Source organism: Hippocampus zosterae, chromosome 6, assembly GCF_025434085.1.
Source record: "Hippocampus zosterae strain Florida chromosome 6, ASM2543408v3, whole genome shotgun sequence".
NCBI classification, from domain to species: Eukaryota; Metazoa; Chordata; class Actinopteri; order Syngnathiformes; family Syngnathidae; genus Hippocampus; species Hippocampus zosterae.
This window is the reverse complement of record NC_067456.1, coordinates 14547846-14568395: the sequence shown is the minus strand read 5'-3', so window position 1 is coordinate 14568395 and position 20550 is coordinate 14547846.

Below are 20550 nucleotides of genomic sequence, written 5' to 3'. Positions count from 1 at the left end.
AGAATTTAACATTCTCTCTCTCTCTCTCTCTTTCTCTCTCTCTCTCTCTCTCTGTCCATATATATATATATATATATATATATATATATATATATATATATATGCGTGTGTGTGTGCGTGCATTCACGTGTCATTCATGTCACTCGTGCCAGATGTCATCCGGAGCATTACCTGCTTAAAGTTGTAATTAAGGGAAGAAGAACTGCTTTCTTCATTTTGTGAGCAACCATGGATGACACAGCAACTGCAGCTGCTTAGTTCTTGTTCTGTAAAAGTTCCTGACTCCAGCTACAGGACCATCAAGAAGTGCAGAGGGCTCATGAATTTCCTCCCCAGGAGCTTTGTATTGTCCCAACAAAAACCGACTCTGTTTGTGCACATGAGGAGTTTGGAGCGATCTGTCATGATTCTGATTTTTAAAATTACATTTAGTTTGGTTTCACAGTTTTGTTTCATCATGTGCTTTTTGTCTTCCTTGTTTGGTTTTGTTGCCACCTGTTCTTGTCACCCGGGTCCCTTGTGTCAACCAATCAGCTCCCTCAACTCTTTGTGTCTTGTCCAGGTGTTCCTTGTTGTCTCGTCAGTTTGCAAGTATTTAGTTCCCTGGATTCTGTTAGTCTTGGTCGGATTGTTGTGCTAATGTCATAGGGTTTTGTTTTTGTATTGCTGTCACGTTTGTTTGTGTTTCTGCTATGGGTGTTTGTTTGTTTGTTTGTATTTTTGGTTCCTTTGTGTTTTCAGGATTTTGTTTGTTTTGGATTGAGGGTTTTTTTTTTGTTTGTTTTCATAAATTTCAACCTACCCTGCTTCTCTTGCCTACCTGCTTTTTGGGTCTTCTACCATCACGCAAACCTGACATGATCGAGGCTAAATGCAATCTTTTTGACTGCTTTTTGGCATACCACATGCATATCTACATAAATGTAACATTGTAATATAATGTAGAAAAGTTTATATAAAGTCATATGAATTGATTATTATTATTACTATTATTATTGATGACATCAGCTGTACAGTATATATACCACAAGGCAACAACCACATTATAACTACAGGACACACATACACAGACACAGCACAGATATGGCACGTACTGTATGATTGTAATAATTAAATCGTCAGTGACATTTAATTTGGCACTCTAAGGCTTAGAGTTAGCCTTCAGTAACTTCCCCCAATAAAATAGGGACAATCCATAACAGTTGGCACCTCAGGGTATGTTGACAAAAAAAGGTGCTGTCATTGTTTGAGGCATATCTCAGAAGAAAAAAAAAACTGACCAGTCAATCAATCACTGAATGTGTATCAGCTGTGGTGGGTGATTGTGCGCTGTGCAATGTCAAACTTGGTGCACATAAATGACAGCCGGCAGTTGTAATCACGTCACCCAAGTACTGTATCCTTACCTGATACAACAAATGTTTGACTGGTCCTCCTTCGGTCTCATGCAGGACGGATTGAATAGCTCAGGTGGCCCATCAATGTTGATTTTTCAAATACTGTATACTCAATGTTACTTTGTTTAATTGTTCATGCATTGTCGAAACACGGGTATCACACATGTATTGCTTTTTTTGTGTGTGACAATATAAATCATATCATTCAAATAGTACAATGCCAGGTTTTTCGCTTGTTCTTCTGATTCATGTCATGACACATTCCCCATCGCCTGCTGCCGTTTTGCACCACAGCGTATCGTCTGTATTTGAGTGTATATGGGATGACGTCGCACGAGTGGTGAAATTACGCCTTCACTGAGTTGAACTGAACATTTAATGTGTTCACTGTAAAAATGCGATGTTTTTAAAATATAAATTTTTGGTTTGTTCTGCGACAACGTAGCTGTGTGTCGATCGTGGTGTCGAATTTTATTGGTGGCGATGGAAGTTGGAACCTGCCAAGGAGTGTGCAACAACTCACCAGCCGAATTAACTCGCCCTGAAAATGGATGCCACGAAAGCGTCGGGCCGTTCAACATCCGGCAATTTGTATTTTGCGAAGCAAACCGCTAAGAAGTTGTGGTATACACTTGATGTGGCATGATGGCCATTCTTCAGCATTCAGAGGTAATTTTCAATGTATAATTGATCATTCTTACCATATTTTCAACTGAATATGTTTTTATGAAGGTAATGAAGCTGTTCAAGTGTAGAAAGAGTTCTTTTTTCTTTCTTTTTTTTAATTGAGTGCAAAGTGCCTTCTGCTCAGGTACCAAGTGTTCCAATTTGAAAAAATGGAACACCACAATGACAATCTCTTGTGAACAAACTGGTGCACTTAATGTATCTTCCCTTCATGAAACTCAGTCGAGATCAGGAGGATTATGAATGCATTGTCAAAAACTCTTGTTTTTATTTTTGCACGACTGAAAGGGGGTGTGTTTAATATCAATTCGTCAATGTTTTGCAATATTTTCCTCAAAAGAGATCAAGATTGAAATCCCGGAAATCGACCGATTCAAGCTCATGGCCAGTGTCAGGCACTTTACTCGTCATGTTGTGTGGACGCAAGCCACACTGGACCAAACAAAAACGAATGGCCATGATAGCAAGCAGCGGCAGGCAGCCAGTAAAACCTGAAGCGAGCGAAGTCTACTGTACAATCTGACGTTTCTGATCATAGTATTTTGCCCTTTCCAGCATGAGCACAGGAAATAGACAAAAGTAATGTCTTTTGTAAGCTGTGCCATATCAGGCAGAATTCAAATGCAATAAAATGACGAACCACTTAGATCCACACCACGCCGATGCCATGCAACAACCAATGGCTAAACGCCGCTAAAGCTTTTGACTCAAAAGAGGGTAAAACTCAATAAATCATTTGCCTGCAAAAAACTCTATCACAGAAGATAATGGCTTCTCTGTCCGTAGTCATGTGCAAGTACCTTTGACCTTGTTATGCGTTTTTGTTAATTTCTACTTCACAACTGAATTGATATCATAGCATTTAAATCGATATCTACAGTAATCTAATCGAATCACAACGGAAAGAATTTAAATCGTATTGAATTGTGAGAGGTTCTTAACAATGCCCAGACTTATGATCCACCCCTGAACTGGTTGCCAGCCAATCGCAGGGCACACAAAGAGGAACAACCATCCGCACTCACACTAACACCTAGTGACAATTTAGACTAGAGTGTTCAATCAGCCTGCATGTTTTTGGAATGTGGGAGGAAACCTGAGCACCCGGAGAAAACCCACGGAGGCTCGGGAAGAACATGCAAACTCCATACAGGAAGGTGGGAGCTGAGATCAAACCAACGACCTCTGCACTGTGAGGTCGGCGCGCTAACCACTGAACCAACGGGCTTATAATTATCATTATTATTATTATTATTATATTAATTACATTACAGGATACCTCCTCTGGACGATCACAAAATGTTCATTGAAAAACAACTTACCGTGATAACTTTTGGTCATTAAAAGTAATATGCAGCAGGTACCTCTACATGACTTTTTCCCTCTCATCCACTTAATAGATGTGTAGAATACATTAAAGTGAACTGAGCATTTTTGCCTTGCGAGCTGTATTAATTGAAAAGCCATCACTCCCAGACATGGACCAAATGACCAACTTAAGTGTAAACATTATATTTGACATCCTTCCAGAAGGAAGAGGGTTTGTCAAGGTCTCAGTGGACTCTTACCATCAGCAGACAAGTGTAGTGGGAATTTGACATTGAACAGTCTTAACTTGTATCTTATAATTAACTGTTAACTTGTATCATCTGATCATGCTCTCTCTTTGTATTGCTATGCAAAGTTTGTTGTCATACTAGGTTGTCATTTTCCTGTACCTCAGGCTTTAACCCCTCCCAAGAGGAAGAAAAATGGTATGAGAGGGGCCCGCACCCTACTTGTTGGGGGAGACGCTCCATCACAGATCTGTAAATGATGTTTCCCCAGAAATAAATCTCATCGTTGTTGGAAAAGCTTGCGTTGTCTTGGTTTCCCTGGGCAAGACACAAGTGCTAACCTTGTGTAGGTGGTTGAGTCGAAAGTCCAAGAATGTACCGCTGTCACCGGTCCTAATTGTTGACGGACGAATTTTCCATGAGGTCCAATTTGTGGTCCCATCAACTTTTGCGGTCTTTTGTAGTCTCGGCAGCCTTTTCTTTTTTTTTCTTTTCTTTTAAACCAAATTCAGAAAATATGTTTGTGGACCATTGTGAGTAGGAAAGAGATAAAAGAGACAAAGACGGAGAGGTTATGGAAGATGTGGCACTTTAAGATTCTCTCCCATCAATTCCCCTTAATCTACACAATGAAGGAGAAGTGTCCCGTCATAAGATAAAACAAGGACTTTGCACTTCCTGCTCCTCTGTGTTTACTTGAAACTTGCTTCTGTATTTTACATCTTCCAGGCAGTCGACATTGAGTGACACTTGTGTTGTTCTGACAAAAAAGCAGGGTATTAGCTTTAATATCAGCAAAATTGGAAGGGGGGCACAAACACCAGTATAAACAAAAAGAATAAAAACCCAATCCTGGAGCATCAAACAAATTGAATCCAAATGACAAAACGCCAAAATACTAACTCCACATTAAAAGCCACGCTTGTCATGATAACACGAAACACACTACCGATAAGTCCAACGTGTTTACACAAGAGCTGAAAAAGTGAAATGAAGAGCCGAAGCGTCAACATGAGCATCACACTTGCAGGATACAATTAAGCACAATAAAATGAAAATGCAGCAAACACTCCTCAAACCTGCCATGCACAATAAGGCCTTTCCAAATCAGCAGCGAATATGGATTTTTACTACTTACAAGTTAGTGTGACTTCATGGATGCAGCCTCGATGTCGCTATTCTACAAATGTATGCAAGTGTGTTTGGCAGAAATGGAGAACATCCATCCATCAATAGTCAACACCGCTTGTCCTAAAGAGGGTCGCGGGGAGTTGCTGGAGCCTATCCCAGCCGACTCCGGGCGGAAGGCCGACTACAGTACACCCTGAACTGGTCGCTAGTCACTTGCAGGGCACATATAGAAACAAGATGGAACTGAATGCTACACAATACCTAGCAGCCCTAAGTTCAAAATGTTTGGAGCCACTTTTCCCAAGACTAGAAGGAGAGGACTTGCTTTTACTCTTTCTATGTCAACAGTAGTATATTATGCCGCAGGGGATTTTGATACAGTTCTGTCTTGCCCAGTGAATCCATCCGGTGCAAATTCATCAGTCTGGTTTGGGGCTGACAAACAGTACATAAGTAGAGCGGAGCTTAAGATACATGGTGAAAAATGCCATTGCTGCTCAGTGTCCACCCTCTCAGACTTCAGGAGTTACAAAAGAAAAAAATGGGGGATTCCTAACACGGGAGCAGTTTGTGTCCTTGTGTGTCATCCACATAAATAGCATCCCCCCAAATTGGTGATGTAACCATGACTAATTTGTTAACAAGCTTTTACACCGATTCACATCAGAGGGGATTCGACACCAGAGACACCAAGCGGCACGTTCTACTTCTTGCCAGTATGTGTATTATACTGGAGCATGATTAATATATCCGTTATAAATGACCCTGCATTGCATTACAGAAGGCTACCAGAAACAAGTGTTGGTATGAATACAAAAAAACATTTATTCATTGATGAGCAGAACTTGATGTTTTGGAACAATGTAGCTGCTTTCAAAACTGCAAATGCTATAGGAAAAATAAATTAATTAATACAGTCGCAGCACCGGGATTTTTTTTTTCTCTCCCGGTGCTAAGGGGAGGATTGACTGATATGTGGAAGGGGGCTGAGAAAAGAAATCAACTTTCATGACTACACTTACTTGAGAAGTTCTTTAGATTTTTTTTTAATGAAAGAATGATACACACCACAAGCACAGTCGTACAGAAGCGTGGAAATGCCAACATGGAGTAAACATTTTTGACTGGTGAACTCATTCAAATGTATTTGCAGAGCATGCACAAACAAGCAAACAAATGATACATACTGTATTTGAATAGAAAATATGTTTGATTTTCAAAACATCATGAATGCTAATGGAAAAGTCAATGCAGGATCCCATTCAAATGCTAATGGAAAAATTAGCGTCAACTTCGGGAGTGATATTCCTTCAAATAACAAACATTACCACACAAACGCTGTGGAAACACATCAGGAAGAAAACATTACCGGTACTCAAAGGCCTAACTTCTTCCCAATCTGTGAAAAAGGAGATGTATTTGTAGAATTCAATCACAACCTCTATTTTCCACCACACTGCCCCAAAGAGGCCAAAATCCATAGGAGCAGCCAGCATTTGTTTTTGTTTCTTGCAATTGCAATTATTGTAGTACGCTCGTTTTTACGTACTTAAACATTTCTTTTCCCGCTGCTTTTTCAAGATGTATGTGACATTGAGTTTTAAAGGATCCAAGGGCTTTTCCATTTCTCAAAAATCAAGGATACAAAGATCCAAGCACTTTTTTTAATCGAACCAACAAACATTTCCACATGACATGACATGGCACGAAATACAATCCCCGAGATCCCACATTAGCCCAGTTAACTCCCAAGGCCTGTGAGAATGATGCAAGGGTAAAATAAGAGTGATAAAGAGAGAACGCTAATCCTTATTCAAGACTTCAATGTTTGCAAAGATGCAAGGTATCAAAGGTGTGAATGTTGCAGAATGAAAATGCAACAGGCTTGAATTGCACAGGATATTGACAAGGTCATTTTGTTCTTGACAAAAACAAAAAAAAAGAACAAAAAAGAATAGTGTTATAGAATTACTTGTACTTGCAGGGATGAATGGGCACGAGGCTATGATGACAGTTTTGAGTCATTTTTGTACTTGAATAAATTCCAAGTTTTGAAATCAATGAGTAATCGCTTTAAAAAGTCATGAAGTCAAAAAGTTATTTAAAAAGTCAAAATAATTGTGATGATTATTTTTTCCAGAATTGACCGGCCCTATGGGAAAGTGGAACTGTCAGTAGGTAATTGTCACTTCTGGGTAATACAGGGACTTTGGAACCTTAACTGGCTTCCATGACATGCCTTCAACAATAGTGATGGATTAATGTTACGAAATAACAGAGGCAGGCAATTCACAAAATTTTGCTAATCCATTCTTTGTCATTCAAAAGTGGCCTGCGCATGGGCCCGTCATTGTCAGTCCATCATTATCTCAGCCAAACCAAGCTATAAAAGTCAGTAGGTCATTCGGTCATGTTATTTTAACCGCCCTTGAGTCATTGCTTCTGTCAGTAAATTTGAGCCGTCCGCCAGTCCAAAAAACCCCAAAACAAAACAGGTCAAAGTCCAAAAGATGCAACATCCACTGTGATTAAAATGCTAAATGAAGTGCATCATATATGTATCTACATCATACGGTGTTTACCAAAAGTGCTTCCCACACAGACTGTACAGCCACACACATTTCACATACACTCATTTTCTTATCTATCGAACTGTGAAGTACAGTAGGAGCATGCTGGTGGCTGCCTCTAGCTATTTTAACTCCAAAAACACCAAAAAACGTTTAATTTAAAGTTTGAAATGACCCACCTTCACCAGAATTCTTCCCCACATTGTGGCCAAGGGTAGAATCTAATCCAAATCGCTCGCTGAATATGGTTTGGCATTGGTCTTGCTGAAATAAGCAGGGACATCCCTGAAAAAGTAGGGTGGCAGCATACAGTATGTTGCTCCTAAGGCTGCAGGTAGCTTTTCAGTATTAATGGCGCCTTCAAAGGTGTGCAAGTCACCCATGGGCACCAGCACCCCGATACCATCCAGATGGTCATTTTTCTCTTTGCTCCAAAGGACACTTGACACATTATTTCCAAAACCAATTTGAAATGTGGACTCGTCAGACCACAGCACACTTTTCCATGACCTTGCCTGAGAAGCCAATGGCATTTCTAGGTGCAGTTGATATATGGCTTTTGATATGGAGTTTTAATTTGCATCTGTAGACTAAGCAACCAATGAAATGTTTTCACTGACAGGGGTTTTCTTTGGTGTTCATGAGCCCAGCGGCAAGACGGCATTCTTTTCACAATGAAGCTGTTTTTTTAAATGCGGTGCCACCTGAGGGATTGAAGGTCACGAGCATTCAACATTGGTTTTGGGCCTTGATGCTTTCATGCAGAGATGTTTCTAGATTCTCTCTGCTTGCTGATATTGTGGGCCATAATTGATGAAATGCCAAAATTCCTTGCAATTTTATGAAAAGTTGTTTTTAAAATGTTCGAATATTTGCTTAAACAGTTTTTCACAAAGTGTCGAACATTGCCCCATTCTTGCTTGTGACAAACAGAGCCTCTCGGTGTTGCTCCTTATACCCAATTCATGACACCTCACCTTTTTCCAATTAACCTGTTCATCTGTACAATGTTCCAAGCAAGTCTTTTTTTTTGTTTGTTTTTTTTAAGCATTCCTCAACTCTCTCAGTCTTTTGTTGTCCCTGCCATAGCTTTTTGGAAATGTGTAGAAGGCATCAAATTGAAATTTCATACTAAATTAATTTAATATTTGTATAAAAAGACAATAAAGTTTAGATTTTTTTTCAACATAAAATAATAACTCATTTTGTAATGTATTCAATTGATTCAATTTAATATACAGTAGGTTGCAAATGATTTGTAAATAATAATAATAATAATAATGCATTTTATTTAAAAGTGCCTTTCATGCCACCCAAGGACACTGTACAGACAATAAGAAAATACAATGTAAAAATTTGTAAACGAGATATTAAATAAAAACAGGACATAAAATCATAAAAACATAGGAAATGGAAGAGCTATGTGTTGTAGGCAATCCTGAACAGTTGTGTTTTTAGACGGGACTTAAAAGTGGAAAGAGGTGTGCAGTTTTGAAGGTCCGGAGGTAGGTTGTTCCAGAGCTTTGGAGCAGCGTGACTGAAGGCTCTGGCTCCCATGGTGCTCAGTCGGGCAGGGGGCACTGAGAGGCGGAGGGAGGACAAGGATCTGAGGGAGCGAGAGGGGATATGCACCTGGAGAAGGTCGGATAGGTAAGGAGGGGCTAGGTTGTGGATCGCCATATATGTATATAGAAGCAGTTTGTAATTGATTCGATGTTGAACAGCGAGCCAGTGGAGCTGTTTGAGAACGGGGGTGATGTGCTGGTGGGAAGATGTTTTTGTGATGATACGAGCAGAGGCGTTTTGAACCAGCTGGATTTTATGAAGGGACTTTTGAGGTAGGCCGAAGAGGAGAGCGTTGCAGTAATCAAGGCGGGATGTGACAAGACTGTGGACAAGAATAGCAGTGGTGCGGGGGGTGAGGGAAGGGCGAAGTCTGGTAATATTGCGGAGGTGGAAATAAGCAGTGTGGGTCATGGTGTTAATATGTGAGTGGAAGGTGAGCATGCTATCCAGGATGACACCCAGACTCTTAACCTGGGGGGAGGGAGACACGAGGGAATTGTCAATGTTGAAGGAAAAACTGTTTACTTTGGATAAAGTGGATTTGGTGCCAAGAAGGAGGACTTCAGTTTTATTAGCATTTAATTTAAGAAAGTTTGTTGTGAAACATGTTTCACAACATTGCATTCAGTTTTTATTTAGGTTTTACACACAATATCCCGACTACATTGGAATGGAGGTTTGTTTTTCTAACAAAGTGAGTTTTTCCATTGCTTCATTGGGAGTACAATATCATTATGCAATAAAACATTTTTCACATGTTTTGAAAGCTGCAGTTTATGTCAGCAATGGATCAAATGGCCTTGAAAGAAAGAAAAAAAATACTCTTTCGGTTGCAGTATCTCAGCTTTATAGTCCATTTTATTGTTATGCTTTACTTATTCCCAATGCTCCCATCAACATTGTTTGGAGCAGTTTCATTTTCTCTCTCTCTTCTCTCTCTCTCTCTCTCTCTCTCTCTAGATAGATAGATCTGTTGCTGGTTACAAAAAAAACCCCACGAACACCTGACAAAGATTCAACAAGCTGGTGGACATAAGGCTCTTAAGAGTAAGTGCAATCCAAATTAGAGTGCAATAAACAAATTTAAAAACTAAAATATTGATGAGTACTTCCTAAATAATTATAAAAATGATTGTCATAGAAGCAGTCCGGTGGTTAACGCGTCAACCTCACAGTTCAGGGGTACCAGGTTTCTGTGGGGAGTTTGCATGTTATCCCCATGCCTGCGTGGGTTTTCTCTGGGTAGTCCGGTTTCCTCCCACATCCAAAGACATGCACGGCAGGCTGATTGAACACTCAAAATTGTCCCGAGGTGTGATTGTCTGTGTTAGCGAATGGTTGTTCGTGTCTGTGTGCCCTGTGATTGGCTGACAAACGGTTCAGGGTTAAAGCGGATCAGAAAATGGATGGATGTCAGAGATTTTTAGGCTAGCATGTGTGCCTCAGCATCAATGTCCCAGGTTTGAATCTCGACTAAGGCATGGAGTTTGCATCTTTTCCTGGCTCTCTGGATACCTCCCACATTCCAAAGACAGGCATATTAGGTTCATTGAAAATTGTCCGATGTGGAATGAACATCCATGTGATTGTCAATGGTTGTTTGTTTATACAGAATGTGCGTTGCAACTGGCTGGTCAACTCTATTCATTTTTTTTTATTTTTTTTGAGTGATAATTTACAACAACAACAAAAATACCAGGTCATTGCATTTTTCCCAAATGCTTTTATATATGTGATGATAAGGACAAGGATACCATTTGGGTTTAACACTCAAGCCAAGGGAAATGCTGAGTTTCACTGAAAATGTTCAGATCCTAATCCGGTTATATCAGGCACTCTGCGCTAATAAACGAAATCATCTGCGGCAACTGGTAGGATGCCAAGTTGACATAAATAAATTAAGCAGCAGATTTACTCCAACCTCCTTCGGTGATTGCACCTGGTTTCTCAATGCAGAAACCACCTTAATTCTGGTGATAAAGAGCTTAAACTAAATTGCATTTAATTTCAGCCATGTCTATGTATTTAATTGCATCGTGGTAAATTGATCTATCATCTTTACAGTATCACTGTGTGGATTTGTAAATGAACAAGTGATAAGATATCCTTTATTTGTCCCACACTGGGGAAATTTACAGCCTCCAGCAGCAAGAATGTGGGTAGAAAGAAGAAAGAAGAAAGAAGAAAAAACAAACAAACACCGTTCAATTAAGTGCAATATATATACAAAATGGATAAATCGCAGTGCTACTTACATGATGAATTGCACAGCAGAACCAGTAAGCGGCAGACTATTGCTTGGAAGTTTTGTTGAAGACCAGACATACAGTTTTGCCAATGTTCAATGATAACTGTAGACTGGAAACTGTATTTTGATTGGTCATCAAACTTGTCTGGAAAAACAGATATCGCGGTGTGGAAGGTGGAGCTCGAAGTATAAATAATCGTGTTTTCGCATTACATGGGTCAGTTACCTATACTGTACCATGGGTTATAGTGTTGATGTAAAAATTAAAGCGTGTCGGACCAAGTATAGAACCCTGCATGACACCTTAGAGAAATGGTAGCAGAAATGAGAGAAGGCTCTCCACCTTCATTGACTGCAGTGCGTCCAGCGCAGCAGTTGTTAACCACGTGCCACTGCTCTCAAATCGGGCAATATTTTGCAATGTTTCAACTTGTATGGAATTATTAACAGAATCAAATACCATTGCCATATACACAAGTTCACTGTTGTCTATGGTGCACACAATATCATTTACGACTCGGACCTGCCTAAACGCCTTCCTGTTAAGGTGTTCCAGGCGCGTCCCAGCAGCGGGAGGCCTTGGTGATGACCCAAGTGAATGTCTTAGAGTACCCCCAGAGGAGCTGGAGAGAAAATGGCTGGGGAGAGGGAAGTGTGGGCTTCCCTGCTGAAGCTGCTGCTCCCATGACCTGACCCGGGGATGGCTGAATGGATGAGATCAAGAAGGATTAACTTATTTTATGTACTTTAAAAATATATATATATAAGAATATGTGCTCTAAAATAAGTGAATATTTCACTAAAAATAATAATGAACAGGTGCCAACTACATTCTCAGATACACATTGCGGTTAGCATCTATAAGTGAACTCAATAGATGACTTGCTGTTCGTCAGACTTGCACAGAAACGCGCACACACACACACACACACACACACTTGCCAGTTATCAAAGAGGGAGTACATAACAATCCCTGGAAGAGTTAATGAGCTTGAGCTTCAAGGTAGCAGCCTGATTGAGCTTGGAGCAGTGGTAGTGGAGGCTCTGTAAATTGTGGATAGATGGTGCTGTTTGATCGCTTGTTATCCAGGTGTGTTACTCCAAGGTCGCTGTGTTATTGCATCTAGTTTAATTATGTTGAGTCAAAACCAGAGTCATTTCACGTTTGAATTCATTAAATTTGCCAGGGCCCCTTCCCCTCAGCAACGCGATTAAAGGGAGGAAAATTCCTTGCAAATAATGAAGTTCACATTTCGTGTGTGTGCCCATGTTTTACATGTAGAATTTTATCAGGAAAATCATTGCAAATCCATCACTAGACTTAATTTAAACTGAGAACTGTATTGAGAAAAGGATCTTTCCAATTAATGGCCCAGAAATGAAAGATCTTTCATCAAATGTATGACATGACTGTGCCGCATGATTCAATTCATGCAGATGGATGAGTCTTTTTCTGTCTCAACCTCAGATTAGTGCTCATTTGCACGCTTGTCTTTCACCCTTTCATCGGATCATTTCGGGCAGATGTAGATAAACATCACCAAAATAGTGGAGAAAACATTTGTGTGCTCCATTGAAATAGATGTTGGGGTCCTTGCAACGTGAGCTTAATTACAAATGTAAACATTTTTTTTCTTTGTCCTGCAATCCACAACTGGAGCAGACATGAACTAATGATCCCAAATGTATTCCATATTAATTATGTTATTACCACATGCGAGTACAATTAGTTAATCTGAGGGAGATAATCATTCATAATGTCCTCGCTCTGTTTAGTAGCAAGATTCTAGCGCTGCAAAAAAAAAAACCTTGTATCAGGCGGATGACATTTAAAACCGTAAGCTATTTATAACTGTGAATTTGTGTGCAATTTACCTGTAAAGCCAATCTACTTAGCATAAATTCTGCATGGAATGCTGAATTTAAATATTTTCATATGAAGGATGAGCCGGCGAGTCATCCGCAACCTAATTTTCAAGCTCTCACGCCGCTTTCGTCATTTAAAACAAGAATATATGAACTCACTCTCAAATTAATATGATATATAATATAGTGAGGATGTGCTGTTTTATCATCCTCCTGTGACGTTATGAAAACATGTTTGTTGTGATCAAGTGATGTATAGTTTTTGTATTACCTATGGGTCCCATGACATCAATACCTTTGACAGCTTCACGCTTATCAGCACACCTCAATGACATCCTGGGTCAACTTGAAATCGGAGAGGTGAAACAGTATGTCATTCTGACAGAAGGATAATGGGGACAGGATGAACATTCATAAGAGGAAACATTGGATTCCGGTGCAAAGATGGAAGTAGCATGTAGGGGAAACGTGCCATTGTATTAACTGTTCAAATGGCTAACAACAGTGCATTCTGTTTGTGGAACTGAATATTATGTCACTGTGGTGAATGAGTTAATTATGGTCAGGGCTTCAAGTGTAAAGAAGTGCTGTCTTCTTTTGCAGGCTATTTGTTTTTCCATTTTGCTTTCCAACAGTATATTCAGTACACTAGTGGAAATCATCATTTTTATGAGATTTCATGGAGATATGACACGAATCCGTGGTTACGGGTTACAACAATGCCAGTATCTGACCTCAAGTTCTACCTTCAGAATGTCTCATACATGGAATGAAAAGATGTCACTTTTTCTTCTTGACAGCATCATGAAATGCTTTAACGAAGACTGTTACAAATTCAGTAAGCTCATTATGATGTTGAACAGGATAAGGAATATCAAACTGAATTCACCTTTTCATTTTCACATTGGAGCCAATTGTCTGGGCTTCCCTTTTCAACTCATAAAAACTGAGTACCTGTAATCATAAAGTATTAAGTGGGGAGAAAAAAAGTTTCAATTGGTTGTATACAAACAATTGAATCTCCGGAGTGTCTACCCACTAAGTGTGAAATTGAACAACCAAATATGTCTTTTTCAAAGCTGCCTAATTCCAAAAAGATGTCAGTTTGCCAGCCATTCTGAGCTTTGCAAGATTTGGATGTAGCAGTGCAGCTATATTACATCATTTTCTCCATCCATGACTCGGCTGCTATGCTGAGCAACAATAAATAAATCTTCCATTTTTAAACAATGCGGTAGCACTATCATGTCGAAGCTTTTAGTGAGAACAAAATAATGCTTTTACCGCATCTTTATGGAGGCTCGGATGTCTCCTTATACTCTGGTTGACAACAAGTCAAGTCAAGTCAAGTCAAGTCAACAGTATTTATAGAGCACTTTCAAACAGCCATCGCTGCATACAAAGTGCTGTACATGGAGCGATTTAACATATACAATAAACAGTAAGACGAACCAGTAATAAGTAATAAGTAATAAGGCGGTAGAAAGCACCAAGCAGTAAAACCAATAGCAAATCTAAGTCATGCTGAGTCAAACGCCAAAGAATACAAGTGAGTTTTGAGGAGGGATTTAAAGATGGGCAGCGAGGAGGCTTGCCGAATGTTCAGTGGGAGGTCATTCCAGAGAGATGGACCAGCAACAGAAAAGGCTCGATCCCCTCTGAGCCTCAGTTTAGTTCTTGGTACGTCTAGCAAAGACTGGTCCACAGACCTGAGGCGCCGGGCAGGGGTGTAGGGGCGTATGAGCTCAGAGAGGTAAGGTGGCGCGAGATTATTCAGAGATTTGAAAACAAAGAGGAGGAGCTTAAAAATAATTCTAAAATGAATGGGGAGCCAGTGAAGGGATGCCAAAGTAGGAGTTATATGCTCCCTCTTACGAGTACCAGTCAAGAGGCGAGCAGCGGCATTCTGTACCAGCTGAAGGCGCTTGATGGAGGACTGGCTGACTCCAAAGTACAGGGCGTTGCAGTAATCGAGCCGGGATGTGACAAAGGCATGAATTACTGTCTCAAAGTGTTCATGTGAGAGGAAAGGTTTTATTTTGGCCAGCTGTCTAAGGTGAAAGAAGCTGGATTTAACAACGGCACCAATTTGCCGATCGAGTTTGAAATCACTGTACAGTTTAAGTCCCAAGTTTGAGACCGTTGATTTCAGATAAGGAGATAGGGGGCCCAAGTCTACAGGATGGAATGTACAAGGTCCACTGGGGCCAAACAATATCACCTCTGTCTTCTTTTCGTTGAACTTCAAGAAATTTTGTGCCATCCAGGTTTTGATGGCACAAAAAAAACATTTTTTAATTTTTTAATTAAGAACAAGGAACTGCTCACCTAGTAGCAATATCCTAGCTCAGATCCTGGTTGTCATGGTGACAAAAGCCATACTTTCCAGCGTACAGATAGGTGGCACGAGCCCTGGCTTTTACATGAGAGAGAACCCTCTAAAAAAGCAATTTGAAACAGATTTCAAAGTGAATATTAAGTGTGTTGTGATTTTGATCAAAAAATGCAGACCTATTATTAAGACACATAGGACCTATTCTTTCTTATGGAAAAAAAAGATGTGTTTCCTTTATGAGCTATACTTTTTTTAAGCAGCACATAATGATAAATTACAGATTTACTAAGCACAGGTTCATCAAAGCAATGCGTTTATGCCCAAGTCGCTCATGAGTTTGCTTTTGTCGTGTTACACCGAAAAATATGTTGTTAGTTTTGTACTGTAAGTACTGTATTAATAAATTATGTTAAAAATAATAGCTCTCAGAATAATGCATTGTAGTTGTTCACTAATACCAAAATGGCAATGGATGGACTGCAATCGGTGGCAGGTGATGAATTTCACTCTGACAGCCCAAATCAAAACTGTGCTTTATTTGTGCATATATGTTTTCATACAGGTGCAATTTTGTCATGACATTGTTCAGATACAGGACAGTACAGAAATCGAATCGCAATAAATGACTTAGAAACTCAACATTTTCCATTCTCCTATTTTACGTTGAGTGTTCTTCAGCTTTACAAGCTCTTTGGTTACTTACTGGCTCATTGTGTTCGACTTAAAATGTGTGTGTGTGTGTGTGTGTATATATATATATATTCATTCATTCATTCATTCATCTTCCGAGCCGCTTCATCCCCACTAGGGTCGCGGGGGGTGCTGGAGCCTATCCCAGCTGTCTTCGGGCAGTAGGCGGGGGGACATGAATCGGTTGCCAGCCAATCGCAGGGCACACAGAAACGAACAACCATTCGCACTCACACTCACACCTAGGGACAATTTAGAGTGTTCAATCAGCCTGCCACGCATGTTTTTGGAATGTGGGAGGAAACCGGAGCACCCGGAGAAAACCCACGCAGGCCCGGGGAGAACATGCAAACTCCACACAGGGAGGCCGGAGCTGGAATCGAACCCGGTACCTCTGCACTGTGAAGCCGACGTGCTAACCACTGGACTACCTATGGTTATGGACTGCCTATATATATATATATATATATATATATATATATATATATATATATATTCATGGAAACAAAACCCATTCATCCTTATTCTGTAGTACTTGTCCTCATTATGGTCGCGGTGAACTGGAGCCTATAGGATGAGTTGACTTTGGTCGAGAGGCATTTAACATTCAAACATTCAACATTCAAACATTCAAACCCCGGACCGCTCGAAACCTCATGGTTTTCACCTTTCGCGGGGGGCTTCTGTACCCCATCAAGCATGAAAATCAAAGGATTACTATCTATACTTTTATGCATCACACAATGTTGACCTAGAAGTAATTTGCCAGATGAGTTGAATTGTGAAATATAGGAGAATACCGACAGCAAAGAAAAGCACGAGACTGAAAAACACATTGAATGTGACAGGAGCTTTCTTTGAAAGGAGAGACCGTCATTGCTGAACATTAAACTTGCATCAATTGATTTCGAGGTTTGTGTTCAAGGTCTTTGTGATGTTTTTCCACATGAATTATGTGAGGCTGCTGCTGTAAGATGCATACTTCTACAGACCTACCTGTTCTTATATCTCATAGATTTTTATTTATTTATTTATTAGTCATCGTCGATGAAATTTCACCTCAATGATCTGATATGAATTGTGTTTAAAGTTCAAATTCAGATTCGGGGTGCATTTGCCGACCTGATTTATAAAGGTTTTTTTATTTAATCATCCATCCACAAGTAACAGACTATGCATTTTATGTAACGTGATCAAATATTCTATCAATATTATTTACCTATATGATCATGAAAAATGTGCATCCTGTGACAAAGATAAGAAAATTATAAACTGCATATATTGCCAAGAAAGTCATTTTGAAGTATGGATGGACAAAGACTATGTTTCATGAACAAGAGGAGGGGAATTATTAACGAATTGTGATTTATTAAATTAGATTTACTAATTTAATTATGGGGGGAGGTTCTTTATCTGAATGTATGAACTTACAGTATCCAGTGTTCTACTGAACAAACAATGCTGCCTTAAGGAACTTTCACAGCATGGTTAAAGTTCAAACTTCTGGAGGTGATGTTATCATGTTCTTCTTGATCAGGCCATTAACTACTTGAGACGGAATCAAAACCGCTTCTGCTGCTTGCAGTCGAGCCGTAAACCTAATGTTGCCTTAATTTCAATGAACCATCAATTCTACTCCATTGATGTGACTTCTTTTTCCCCAAATGAGGTTAAAAGAGCAAGTCAGAAGGCAGGCATATGTGCGTTTGTTTGAATATTTTTTGCTTACATGAGCTTTCCTCTGGAGATACTGCAGCTTCCTCCCACATTTCAAAAATCTGTGTTAGGTTAATTGAAGACTGATTTCCCATAGGTGGGAATGTGAAAATGAAAGCTTTTTTCAATCTAAATTCCTTGTGATTAGCTGGCGACCGGTCCAGGATCACCTGAGATAAACTCAAGATCACATACGGCCAAAACTCGGTAAACAGGATGAATGGATAGTCAAGATGATCATAGAATATTATTATTCTTTAAAAAGTTACATTTCCACTAATTCCGCATGAAAGTATTCTTCTAAAGATAAAGGAATAAGCCACGGAAAGTACTGACATTTTTTAAGTTACATTCAGAATATCTGCACTCAAAACTGTAATTTTCTTACAACATAGACTATTTTATTGTCTCTATTTGTCTATTCTTTTTGGGATATTTTTTCTGTCACAAACAACAGCAAGAGTTCCAATGTATCCTCATGGTATGAAAACACCCACTCCTCATCACTCGAGGTATGCGCACACACACACACACACACACACACACACATGGGCACAAAAAACAAACTTAGCAAATCAAACGCTCTTCCCAGAAGAGAAAATCTGCAAACAAGAAAACAATTGACTTTTTTCTTTTGTCAGACTTCCCGATGCTCCTCCAGCCTATAATGATTTCAGAAAGAAGCACTGTGCCCCAACACCGTGAAAGAGATGATTGGGATCAAGGTCAATTCAAAGAAAGAGATGTGGATCTTTGCTCGGGTGAAACTCTAAAACATGTAGAGACCATGGCATGTCACTCATGTGCTTCCTCTCACTTAAGTAGAAAAGCTTGAGACCATTTCTCTGCCTCTTCTCAAATCCATTAAGTCGCCTCGATTCACCAGTGTTTGTTTTTCATTCTTTTTATCAGCCTTTTGTGTGTGTGTGTGTGTGTGTGTGTGTGTGTGTGTGTGTGTGGTGGGGGGGGGGGGGGGGGCAAAGGGGTGTAGGTATACCGAAGACAACAATGAAAATCTGCCAAGAACATAAAACTGGGACTTTTAATTGGCCTGCCTCCCATCTGCTATAAATTGACATGATAAAAGATGATATTCACTTTGGAGTTCATTTAATCTATTTTGTTTGTTATACGCACCTTAAGGAATCAGCGAGGGTATGACCATGTCCTCGATGAGAAAATGAAGAAAGAAAGATGCAATCAAAGAAAAGTAAATCTCTCTGATAACGCTTGGCAGACGGTGGCTTGGTACACCTCCGGCTGGATATTAAAAAATCTCAGATGGGCTGTCCAACTGACAACTTAATCCATTTAGAGTCTCTGAGTAAGCAGTAGGAAGCTGAGTCAGGGTCAGCGTACAGAGAGGTCTGTCATTCCTCACACTAGGCACAATAGCTTTACAGTATATCTGCTAATCTATAAATGACACTTGAGACACAAAGAGAGGCAGCGGGAGAAGAATGCAATCATCCCGTTGATATCACGATGATTAAAAGGTGCTCTGACACAAAAACCTTCATGGAGGTCACACAACAAATGCTTGGAAAGACTGGCATTTGTTTGGTCCATTTTCAAACAGCAGCAACGGTGCACCATGACAGTGCACGATATTCTATATTATGCAAAATGCTTCGAGTGATAAGAGTAGATCAGATGACCTTTCAAAAAAGGAGCAGTTCAATATGTTAATTAAAAAGTCCTTGTTCCAACCACAAAAAATGACGTTCGGTGAAGGGCACCGGTGGTCTCTCTGACTTTCTTAGAAGCATCGCAAGTAGAACAGAACGTGATATTTGCAATACATTTTAGAATAGAGTTCTGATGTGCCTGTGACATGAAAGAAGAACATTTGTGTCCGGGAATGTGTGAAAAGCAACATGACTTCCAAACAATGACTCAACCGCTGAATCGGACACCAAACATTAGAAAAGCAGATGAAGCTCTTCAGTGTGTTAAGTGAATGCTGTTTGGCATTACGCTGAATGATATCATAACAAATTGCATTTTACTGAACTGTTCGATTTTCAGCTTCGACAAAGCCATCATTTATATTGATGATACTATACTGTGCTTATTTTCTCAGGTTGTCAAAGCTATTTATCAAGACACGTCAACAGGACTTCCTCACTGTGAGTTGAAAGATAAATTGGAAGAATGTTGATTTCATCTACTTAAAAATACAATATATATCTTCTATCTATATCTATATATATATATTGCGCGTCGTCCCGCACGCGGTCTGTCCTTCCGTCTGTCCCTTTTCAAAACTTACCTACTTCACCGCGCCGCTGCGCGCCGCCACTGCGCCGCTCAGGCAGTGGCTCACTACGATCGCGCGGGCATCTTAGCGAAAAAAATTTGTCTACCCACAAGCATTGCAATGAAATTGTTAGTTATTTAGTAGAGCTAAACATCTCTTTATTTTCGCGATAAGCAATGAAGATGAACAAAAAGTTGAACCAAGCAACAACACTTTTGTGGACCGAAAGCCAACCTTACCAGCCTTCCGCAGGAATTAGCTGATGAGCCGCCCGGAGGGCGGCGAACCAGCTAGTGTGTATATATATATATATATATATATATATATATATATATATATATATATATGTATGTATGCACCAAAAATAGATTTTCACAGAAATGTCACAAACTAATCAGATCAGACAGAAAATTCACATATAACACTGTTTGCCTCTTAATAGGCGGGTCAAATTTTTAAAAAAAGGATTACCGGTATATTACTTAAAGATTATGGTGATCTAGAAATTTTGTATGTTTAGCATCAAAA